Source organism: Myotis nattereri (genome assembly GCF_964212035.1).
Source record: "Myotis nattereri genome assembly, chromosome: X".
Taxonomy (NCBI): Eukaryota; Metazoa; Chordata; class Mammalia; order Chiroptera; family Vespertilionidae; genus Myotis; species Myotis nattereri.
Genome location: NC_138078.1, coordinates 42,613,278 through 42,624,429, shown reverse-complemented (window position 1 = coordinate 42,624,429; position 11,152 = coordinate 42,613,278). Strand labels below are relative to the sequence as shown.

Sequence of the window (11,152 nt, the reverse complement as noted above, 5' to 3'; positions counted from 1 at the left end):
TAATCTCATTTAAGTCCAGATGGAAAGTCACATGACATAAACAGATAATTATAAAACAATAAAAAAAGCAGAGATTGAGATATTAGCAAAGTGGGCAAGGGCATTTAATAGCTATGCTTTCCTTTAGTCTAGCCACAGTCCAAACTGGTTTTGGAGTACAAAAGAGAATGGGGCTTATGGAGATGGTGTACTGCTTCCCATGCAAGTGGCTGCAACAGACCTAGAGGTCCCGGTGCTTTTAGCAGAACACCAGGACCCATAACAATGATGTTGTCTGGCCAGAATGGCTGTGTTTGAGCATCAACCTATGAACCAGGAGGTCATGGTTCGATTCCCACTCAAGGCATATGCCCCGGGGTAGTGGGCTCAATCCCCAGTAGGGAGCTTGCAGGAGGCAGCCGATCAATGATTTTCATCATTGATGTTTCTATCTCTTTCTTCCCCTTCTTCCCTCTCTGAAATCAATACAAATATATTTTTTATAAAAAGAATCCACGCACTACCAGCTGGCCCTAGACAGACCTCCTCAGGGCTAAGTCCCCTTTCCAATAACATACTCAAGGGCAATACCTCCAAAAGGAGCCAAGACAATCTTGTAGATGCATCTTCCTGGGACTCCCCCTTTTCTCATTATCTTCAATTACCCTTGAAGATGATTTTGCCAATGTAGAGTAGTATACTCTTAGAAGGCCCACTTTATGCTTCTCGACATCCACAAGAATGTCTCCAGCTCTCGATTCCAAAACCGCTCTCAAGATGGGCCGCATCTTGCACTGTGGAGCTCATAGGAGTGAACGAACTGTTGATGCAATCGACCCAAAGCTCTCATTTTATAGATAACAGAAATCCAGATAAGGGTCTGGCTCATTGCCTTGGGGAGGAAGAGACAGAAACACTAGGGTATCCTGCCACCTAGTGCATATGTCATGTCACTGCATTCTCTGGAATCTGAGACTAGTAGGCCAAGCAGGCCCTTCCACTTTGGTGCTAGATACAAACCAATACACCACCTCACCCAGCAGGCTCTTTTAATACCCTGGAATTTGAGGATACTGAGGCAGATGTTAGGGTATGGAGGTGGAGGAGTATTAGAAAGGAAGGAAGCTATAGACTTTCCCTCCCCCCTATTTTTGTTATCCTCACCTGAGGATATTTTTTTTCCCCATTACTTTTCAGAGAGAGTGGAAGGGAAGGAGGGAGAGGGAGAGACAGAGAGATAAACATTGATGTGAAAGAGACACATTGACTGGTGCCTCTCACACGTGCCCCAACGAGGGGTGGGAGTGAACCCACAAGCAAGATATGTGCCCTTGACCAGGACTTGAATCTGAGACCCTTTGGTGTGTAGGCCGATGCTCTAATCACTGAGCCACAGCCACCAGGGCCCTCTCTCCCTTTTGACATATCTTTTTCAATGTGGTCCTAGGCTGTTGACTCTCTCACCTCAACCCCATTTCCTGGCTTCACTATTTAGCTCCCATTCCCCTAATGCCCTTGACTTTGGTCAATTTGTTCTTTCTAAAGCTCCTGTTAAACAGAAAATTATAGGCCCCAAATGGTATCACTTGTACTAAAGCCTATGATACCAAACCTAGACTTAATACTTGACCTAACTGAAGTTTTTATCTGTTAGGGTGTGAAAGAATTCACAACTATAAGAAGAGATGCAGAGAGGAAGTTTATTTTACTTTCCAAGGGAGGAAAGGGCCAGTGTATTGCTAGTCAATACAGGGCTGGAAACAAAGAGGTGGCCTGTTCTTTTAAATAGTGGCTGTTGCCAAGCAACAAGGAAAGGAAGGGATTTGGGTTGTGTTGAACAGATACCAAGGGCTGTCTTGAAAAGTTACAGTTTGTTTGCTTTCCAGGATACAGTCCAGCAGAGGTCCTAGGGCGATGTCTTATCAGTATTTTTCCCAAGCCTGTAAAATGTGCTTAGAGCAATAGTTATGAAGAGTTCAAAAGAGGCTTGTTTGAAGGGGAGGGGGGGGGCGGGGGGGGTGCTTTCTATTAGCTAGAGACTCCTTGGTGAGAATTATCCCTGAGTTGTGAAAACAGCAGGGAGGAAAGGAATGCAAGAATGTAGCCTTGAGCCCAGGCAGTGTGGCTCAGTGGTTGATCATTGACCTATGAACCAGGAGGTCGAAGTTTGATTCCTGATCTGGGCACATGCTTGGGTTGTGGGCTTGGTCCCCAGAAGGGGGCATGCATGAGGCAGCCAATCAATGACTCTCTCATCATTGATGTTTCTGTCTCTCCCTCTCCCTTCCTCTCTGAAATCAATAAAAATAATGTAGTCTTGACAGAATGTAGCCTTGACAGTAGCTTATCTTGTCCTACAGTTTGAACAGAGAAGCCAAAAATCTTGGGGTTTAATTACTAGGTGCTTCTCATAAATTGTGGAAGGCCACAGCAAAGAAAAAGAAAGGCCGTTTTCCTGTCCTTATGTGACCAAAACCAGAAGTGTAAAATCTTAACCAACCAGTCTGGAATTTTCTGGTCAACACCAAAGGTATAATCTATCACATGGGCCCTTTCCACTTCTCCCTCCCAAAGAAAAAAGAAGCATTCTGCATGATCAAACCCTTGCTGTTCCCTTCCTCCCAAGGTGAAGTCCCGGTCTAAAAATAATCCTTTATTTTATTTTGTTAATAACTCTCCTGCCACATACTTCTTCCTATAGAAACCTTCCATTTAGTACAGGTGTGAGGAATGTCCAGCCTGCAAGCCATATAAGGCCCGAGAAATCATTTGGTCTGGTCCTACCAAGGCACTAGGGGTGAGTTAACTAAACGTTTGACCAAATATAGCAGGCTAATTTTAACTTGATAATTTTATATGGCTTGAGAATGATGTTATAAATATCCAAATGGCCCTTGGTAGAAAAAGGTTCCCCACCCTTGATTTAGTACAATACCTTTAGAGAGCACTTTTAATTGCTAGCTGGGATTGTGGACAAAAAAGGGGCCAAATACTAAACCTAGCAAGCTCAGAAGAGGCCTGCATGGTGGCTTTACAAACGCAGAGACCAAAAGTAACCACATAGGATGTTCTGAAATTTAAACTTCTTAACTAAAAGGTAGTCATGGTGCATAGTTGTCCTTGACTTGTAGCTTCCTTGACAAAGGTCAATCTTTACCTTAACTGAGCCTGTCTATAGTCTTTTTGCATCTAAGATAAGATAACTTTGGAATGTCAGGGTAATTTCCTTTTTCCAGGCCCTTTATGCATCCTCCTTTGATTGTAATGTATGAAATAAGGTGCAAACTGCCATTCTCTGGCGCAATTTCTCAATAAATTGAGATTTTGCTTCCCGGCAATTGTCATCAGTTTGGCTTAAATAAACTCATAAACATTCTTACAGGTTTGGAAATTTCAAGTTGACAGGATGTTGTTCAATGCATGAATTATATTTTTAAATATATTTTTATTGATTTCAGAGAGGAAAGGAGAGGGAGAAAAAGACAGAAATATCAATGATGAGAGAGAATCACTGATCGGCTGCCTCCTGCATGCCCCACACTAGGGATTGAGCCCACAGCCTGGGCATTTGCCCTGATCAGGAATCAAACCATGACCTCCTGGTTCATGGGTTGATGTTCAACCACTGAGCCATGCCAGCCAGGCTGATTCAGGAATTATTTAATAAAGCCAATTAGATCTTCAAATTTACTCAATGGATTTTTGTCTTTAACACAACTAAACCTCAAAGCAAATGAATTAATCCTAAATGTAACCTTTTCTACACCCAAGCTAGCCCTTACATATACTTCGGTTACCTGCCAGGCCTAATAAGCATCTGAGTTTGGTACCCCACTTTACCCTGATCCCTTATTCCCTAAGGCAGGTAGTCTAATTGAGTATTCCAGACGTGTAAATCCTGCTTACAGAGAAAACACCTAGTTTAGTATATAGAGTGGTTCTTGAAAGGTTGTCCCTAAATCAATAATGTCACCACTTGTTAGAAATGCAAAATATCAGGCCCCACCCCAGACCTACAGTGTTAAAGACCATGGGGGTGAAACCCAGTAATCTTGGTTTTAACTTTTAACCAGTACCCCTGGTAATTCTGCTATAAGCTAAACTTGGAGACATTCTCTCCTGTACCTGTAGGCTAGCTTACAAAGAAGCCAAATCATATCATTTTAGGAATACTAGGAAGTATGTCTATTACCAGACTGCTTCCATGTCAGGAGCTGGCCATGACCTTTGTTAACATAAAAAAACAACAACCATTGAAACCTGTAAAGAATGTTTGTGAGTTTATTTGAGCCAAACTGTCGACTATGCCGGCAAGCAGAACCTCAAAGAATTGAGATAATGCTCCAGAGAATGGAAGGTTACATCTGTATTTATACATTGCAATCAAAGGAAGGGACGTAGGTGGGTTACACGAAATTCAGTGGTGATAGATTAGAGAGGCGGGGGAAACCCCTGGGATTGGATAAAAAGTAAAATAATGGACACATACTTAGGTGGGTGCAGGAACAATTAACATGATAATGAAGGAATTTGTGGTATTGTTATGGACCAACATTTGCGAGAATAAGACCACCAACTCCAATTAGGTCTTAGCAGCAAGCGAAGATTTATTGAAAGCTGGCCAGCGACTGCCACAGGTGCCTCCATAGGAAGCCCCACCCTGCTGCAGCCCCGAGCCTTTCTCTTGGAGCCTGTTTAAGGGTGTTAATCATCAATGGAAACCGGTGTGGTGTCACACCTGGCTGGAGCATTTAACCACAACCTATTCCTTTAACAAGCTCAATGGAAATTGGTGTCACACCTGGCTGGAGCATGTCCGGGCCTCCAAGAAGTACAGATTAACATCAAGTTCCTGATACATAGGGTACAAAGAAGTTACAAAATTTTCTTTACATCAATTAAAGGTTACATATCTATACCCATTTCACTATATGACGCTAAGCGTGTATGCCCATCACATTATCTGTCCTGGCGCCCAGTACATTTGGTTGTGCCCCAAGGGGTCCAGAAAAAGGGAAGTTACAAGTTACCCAGACACTTAAAGGGTATGTTATCATAGATGCAAAAAGACAGATAGGCTCAGTTAAGGTAAAGGTCGACCTTGTCAGTGAAGATACTGGCCTAGGACGTAACTGCCCACCATAACTGCTTTTAGTTAAAGTTTAATTACAGACCATCCTTTGTGGTTATTTTAGGTTTCTGAGTTTGCAAGACTGCCATGCAGGCCTCCCCTGAGCTTGTCAGGTTAGCAGGTGGCCCCTTTCGTCCACACCTTGCAAGGTCCGGGACCTTTGGTGTCAGGCGACCTCCAGGTTCTTGACTTAAGCAGGAAAAATTTTAAGGATGAGTCTGAGTGAGAAAAAAAGCAAGTTTTATTCAAGTAGAGAAAAAGAAAGAGGTCAGGGAGGACATAAGCTGTGAAAGAAGCAAATAGTATGCACTTGAATGGATGTGGGCCATCTCACAAGTGAGTTGTGCACGTGGTCAGTTAATACTTAGGATTTTACGTGCTTCCAAGAGGGGGTTGTCTCTAAGCTTGGCCCCAAATTCTGACTGCCTTCTGGTTGGGAGGGGGTCTTGTTCCTAATATGGTCTGTTCCACAGCTGTCATGGTGTTCAAACCCCTGAGCCCCACCCACTTCTACTTGTGGTGTCAGTTTTCATTACAATGATGCATCGTTCTCTGGTTACTTTCACCTCTATCTTGGATTAGTCTGGCTCTAATTGTGTTTTTTTTTTTAATCTACCATCCTGAATATGGTGATTGAAACCATCTGTTTTTAGGTATCTTCAGTTAGGGAGGACAGGGTCTCATGATTTATTAGCTGGCTTTTAATTACTCACCTGTTGTGGTTGTTTGTTCAGCCATTTGTCTCTGTGTCCTCCTTCCACTTGCCAGGGAATTTTCCTAGTTTTTTACTAATCTGCCTCAGGACCACCTGAGAGCAGTTGCACTTTGTACAACTTTCTGTATGTAGATGTGAATGGTGCCATGTAGATTTGTGCAGTGTAGAAATCTACACTACTAGTAAGGAGGTGGTTTTTCTTCCTACCATGAAAAGAAGTTAACAAATAAAAACCAAGTAAAGAATTCCACATTTCTTGTTAGTTGTCACAATGATGTCCTGGAGCTTGTTTATACAAGTTGGAGCCAATTGTGTACATCTCTTCCCAACTCTGCATTCAGTGATTTCACATTGGTAGCTTGAAATTAGCTATGAAGAAAGTATTTAAAGCATGGAAATCAACAAACAGTACATGTCAGGGTTTGTTTGTTTTTATCTAGAATCTGTCTCCCCTTCCTAGCAGGGCTACCAGGGACAGCTGTGTGAGTTACTTACTGCAGTACTGCTTCTCCAGCAAATCTGTACAAGAATGTTCTTGCATCATAGTTCTTAGTGGCAAAAAGTTGGTAACAAAGTGAATGACCAGTTGTGGGAACCTAATCAGAATATGTAACAAGACAACAGCACACAGAACCTAGACACAGAACCTACACAGAACCTAGAGACAGAACCTAGAGAGAGAACATGGCAAAAGATCCTGGACAGAAACTGGCAACAGAACCTAGAGACACAGAACCTAGAGACAGAACCTAGTGAGAGAACCTGGCTACAGAACCTGGATAGAACATAGCAAGAGAACCTGACTAGAACCTGGTGACAGAACCTGGCTAGAGAACCTGGCGACAGAACTTGGCTGGAGAACCTAGACACAGAACCTGGCTGAAGAACCCGGCTACAGAACCTGGCGACCAAAACTGGCTGGAGATCCTAACCAGAACTTTGCTGGAGATCCTGACCAGAACTTGGCTGAAGATCCTGGCTAGGCTGCTGATCAACTGAACGCTGTCTCCGTGTCATTCCTTCTTCGCTGACTCCGTCCACACCTTTGGGGACCCCTGGACCTGCTGGGGTTGGACCCCAGCACTTTTGGTGCACAGTACAATGCTCTACATTGGCCAGGACAGAACAGTGTTTTTTGTTTGTTTTTCTGGGGGTTTTTACCCCTCTAAACTTTGAGGTCCTCCTCTGCACAATAACAGTGCTTGCCTGCTTGGGTAATAAGGGACAAAGGAGGTTTGGGATGTAAATGTGGAGAAATATGACATCATTAACATACTGCTATTGTTGAGATGCAGCTTCAGTTTCATTGGCAGCTACCATGTGACTCAATGGAGACTTGGCCACAATGTAGAAAAAGCTGCTGATTGTATCTATTTAGGTTTACTGTTTCCAGTAAGGCTGAGGTTATGCACAGTAGCAATTTTTATTGGCATCCTTGGCTTCAGCTAGGGAGGGAGGGAAGCCAGAACAGTGTTTTGTGAACTGCAGGTTGCAACACAATAGTTATTTGGGAAATCTTTTAGGGTGACTGATGAGAGACAAATCTGGATATCTCTCCAGCTTCATTTCATTCTCTTTTTCAATAGCTTAGCTGAGAGTTGGCTATGCTATACTGAGCCAGCTGTGGAAAGACAAGTCCTTTGGCTAATGTCAGCATTTCTGACAAGCAAGATTCTTCCTAGGGCCCTGGGTATGCAGACTTTGGACCTGATCATGCACACTCCCTCACATTGTTCCTGATATGAGAAATCATTGATACATTTCTTGTTACTTAGAGAAACTATGTATCAACTTATCCCTTTTCCCAGTGTGTACACAGAGTTCCTGTTCTCTTTTAGTGCTAGCTGTGGAACAGTCAGCCTGCTGTCCAAGCAGCTCCTCTTTGCTGGGACTTTGGCTTTAGTGCACACAGAACAACTGTGACTGCTTATGCCATGGAACAAGGAGAGATTGGGACTCTGCTCTGCTACTTCTCGGCTTGCTTGTAAGTTTTCCCTCGATAAACCCCATATTGTAATTGCACCCTGCCGCATGTGGAAAGCTGGATCCCCAAATATTACCAACATAGCTTGTTGATAAGAACAAGCTGTGTTTCTTGCTTACTGGGTAAAGGAGAATATCATCTTTGCAAAGCTTCAGCCATGGTGTCTCAGAGGGAGGGAAAGCAAGGTTAGAATTTGAGAATTGGAAGTTTGGTTCGAGATAGGTGTTTCAATGGAAAGACTTGATTAGAATTAGGCAAGGATCATAATACAACAGTCCAGCATTGGTGGAAATAGCTTGCTGTTTTTGAAGTGAGGGATTTAAAGAATTCTAGGGCATTTCAAAACCTCTGTTGATGCTTTCCACTGAAGAGTTAGTTGTTGGGTTTTTTAGGGTGTTCTGGTAATGAACCATTTCCCTGAGCAGGGAGTCCTGGAAAAGTAAAGTCATGCTGATGAAGACAGTGAAATAGCAAAATCATATTAGTGTATATGGTAAGGCATGTTTTCAGTTCTCCATGACCAGGCTAAGTATGGGGATAGAAGGTTTTGTTTCTCAAGTGCTAATGGCATATATCCATGACCCCCTTCCATGATGGTGATGGCCACCATTAAAAAAACAACTAAATAAACTAGAGTTGAATTGCATGCAGTAAGTATTGTTTTGTGGAAATTTTATTTCAGTTAGACATATGTACACGTGAAATGAATAATGAAATAGAAAGTATTTCTTACAATGTGTCTGAATCCAGAAATGTGCGAAATCTACTGCCTTAGAGAAATGCCGATAGACCCCTTAGAGCAGGGGTGGGCAAACTTTTTGACTCGAGGGCCACAATGGGTTCTTAACCTGGACCGGAGGGCCGGAACAAAAGCATGGATGGAGTGTTTGTGTGAACTAATATAAATTCAAAGTAAACATCATTACATAAAAGGGTACGGTCTTTTTTTTTTTTAGTTTTATTCTTTTCAAATGGGCCGTAGTTTGCTCACGGCTGCCTTAGAGGAAAGATCCCCTGTCACAGCTGGAAAAGACAAGAAACAGATTCTCCTTTAGAGCAGCTAGAGGGACTATATCCCTGCCAGCACCTTGATTTTAGCCAAATAATACAGAGTTTGGACTTCTGACTTCCAGAAATGTGAGATTCTGAAGGTGAAAGGGTATCTGGTTTCTGGCAGATACCTGGCTAACTCGTTGGCATGATTACTCAGAAGAGAGTAACCGCCATTCAAGAACCATGGACAGACTACATTTTAGGAGAATCTAGCTGAAGAAGTACATATAGAGAATAGATTGGAATTTGTTGCTGCAAAGTGAAAAAAAAGAGCCTACTTACAGCAGTGATATTCAGATTGCTAACAATAGTTCTCTCTCCAATATTAGATTGGAAAAAAACTTCTGTGAGGATTGGGACAGAGTCCTGAACACATTTTAGCCAACCTGTAAAATCAGAAGGTGTACATAAAATTGCTTCCTCTCAGAACTGCAGAATTTCAAGGAATTATTTAGAAAAACTAAGTATACCTTTGTGGATGGTGAAACCAACATAGCAGTGGAATGCTGGCAGAATAAAATCCTTACAACTTTCAGCTATGAAAGAGAACCTAGATTACCCATCCTAAACCCTTCATTGTACAGATGAGAAAACCCAGCAGATTTTTCAACTCAACTTTGGATAGATACATACTAGTGGCCTGGTGTACAAAATTCATGCATGGGGGTTGGGGGTGGGGAGTCCCTCAGCCCAGCCTGCACCCTCTCCAATCTTGGACCCGGCAGTCAGACATCCCTCTCACAATCTGGGACCACTGGCTCCTAACCCCTCCCCTGCTGGCCTGATCACCCCCAACTGCCCTCCCTTGCTGGCCAGATCACCCCGAAGGCTTTTATTAGTATAGATATGACCCTTCACAGAAAATTTCACTAACCCTGCTTTACAATAAGGGCTTGACGATTGAATCATTGGGGCCAGACACTAAGATTTCCTTTCTTTGAATAGTGGAGGGAATAATTATCTTGTCTTTAAGTTGCCCTGAACATCAAATGAGATAATGACTTAGAAAAGTATAAAGGCACCATATAAAGACAACTGTCTTTTTCATGTACTGAAAAGACAATAAAGGGATAAAATGAAAAACACTATTTTAATCTCCCCCTTCCTTCCTTTACAGCCTTTATTTAAACTTTGAAATTTATAAAAATTTCACTCCTATTTTCATTTATTTACATTCAATATTATTTTGTATTAGTTTCAGGTTTTATATTAGTTACAGAATAGTGGTTAGGCAATCATATACTTTACAAAGTGTTCCCCGATATTTCCAGTACCCACCTGGCTTCATACTGTCATTACACTATTGACTCTATTCCCTATTTAAGTGACAATAGGTTTACAGGTTCCTTCCAATCTTTCTTTTGTGTTGCTCGTCCTTCCTTTTCTTTCTCATGTCTTCCCTCATTTTCTTTATATAGTATCTCAATTGGCCCTCAAAGCTCAGTGAAGGCACTGGGACACGCTTAACCCATTTTACAGACCAGGAAACTGAGGCCAATTCCAGTTGCCTATGGAACTAGACTCAGTGCAGGGAGCCCTCGCAGCCATGCCCTCTGCCTTTCCTAAGGGGCTGCTGGGGGACAAACAGAACAAACCTCCCCATGAGGCTTCTGAGCCTCGTTCTCAAGCACCTCTTCATCACGGATGCTCCACATTCTGTCCTCTCCCGCGCCCCCTCCTCGCCCCCATTCATTACCGCCCACCCCTCTTCTGGGGAGCAGGTGGTAGTCTTCACACTCACCTCGCAGGCACCGGGCCTCAGTGGGGCGGGGCGGGGCGGGCTCGGGCTTGCTTTTGGGCCTAGGCGGGAGCCGGCGTCCCAGTCTCTCCAGTGTCCAGGCCGAGGCGAGGCCCGGTTAGCGCCCGGAGCTTCACCGAACCGCCGCAGTGGGGTACCCGGCAGTGCGGGCCCCTGCACTGAGGTGGCGCCGCCCCATAACCCCCGCCTCAGGGCTGCGGGTCCGCGCCACTCCCCCCGGGCATCTTTCCATGCCGGCAGTCATCGCCTCTTGTTTCCCGGGTCTTGGGGCCACTGCAGAACCTCGCTCTCCTCGGGCAAGGCAGATCCCCGCCCGCAGGCCCCCTGTCCCGGCCCCAGTCCCCTTCGGTGCACCCCGCCTCGGTGCCGCTCTAGGCCCCTTGGGCCCCCCGCCTCCTGGCCGGCCTCTTCCAGGAAGCCGCGGCTCTCACCCAGGAGCTGCCCCTCAGGCGGAGGCCTGTCCTCGCGCCTGCAGACCCCCTGACCGCGGCTCCTGACCAGCCGCTTTGCCAAAGCTTCCTCTTCCTTCAG

At 44.2% G+C, this 11,152-nt stretch overlaps 1 long non-coding RNA gene across 1 annotated transcript; it reads right to left on the bottom strand.

Annotated features, from left to right (window-relative positions):
* Positions 1–4,243: 4,243 nt before the first annotated feature.
* LOC308510787 lies at positions 4,244–11,143 on the bottom strand. The gene is made up of 3 exons (XR_013995434.1): positions 10,604–11,143; positions 5,824–6,028; positions 4,244–5,328 (listed from the first exon to the last, which is right to left on the bottom strand). It is a non-coding gene; the product is annotated as an uncharacterized lncRNA (long non-coding RNA).
* Between the last annotated feature and the right edge of the window lie 9 nt (positions 11,144–11,152).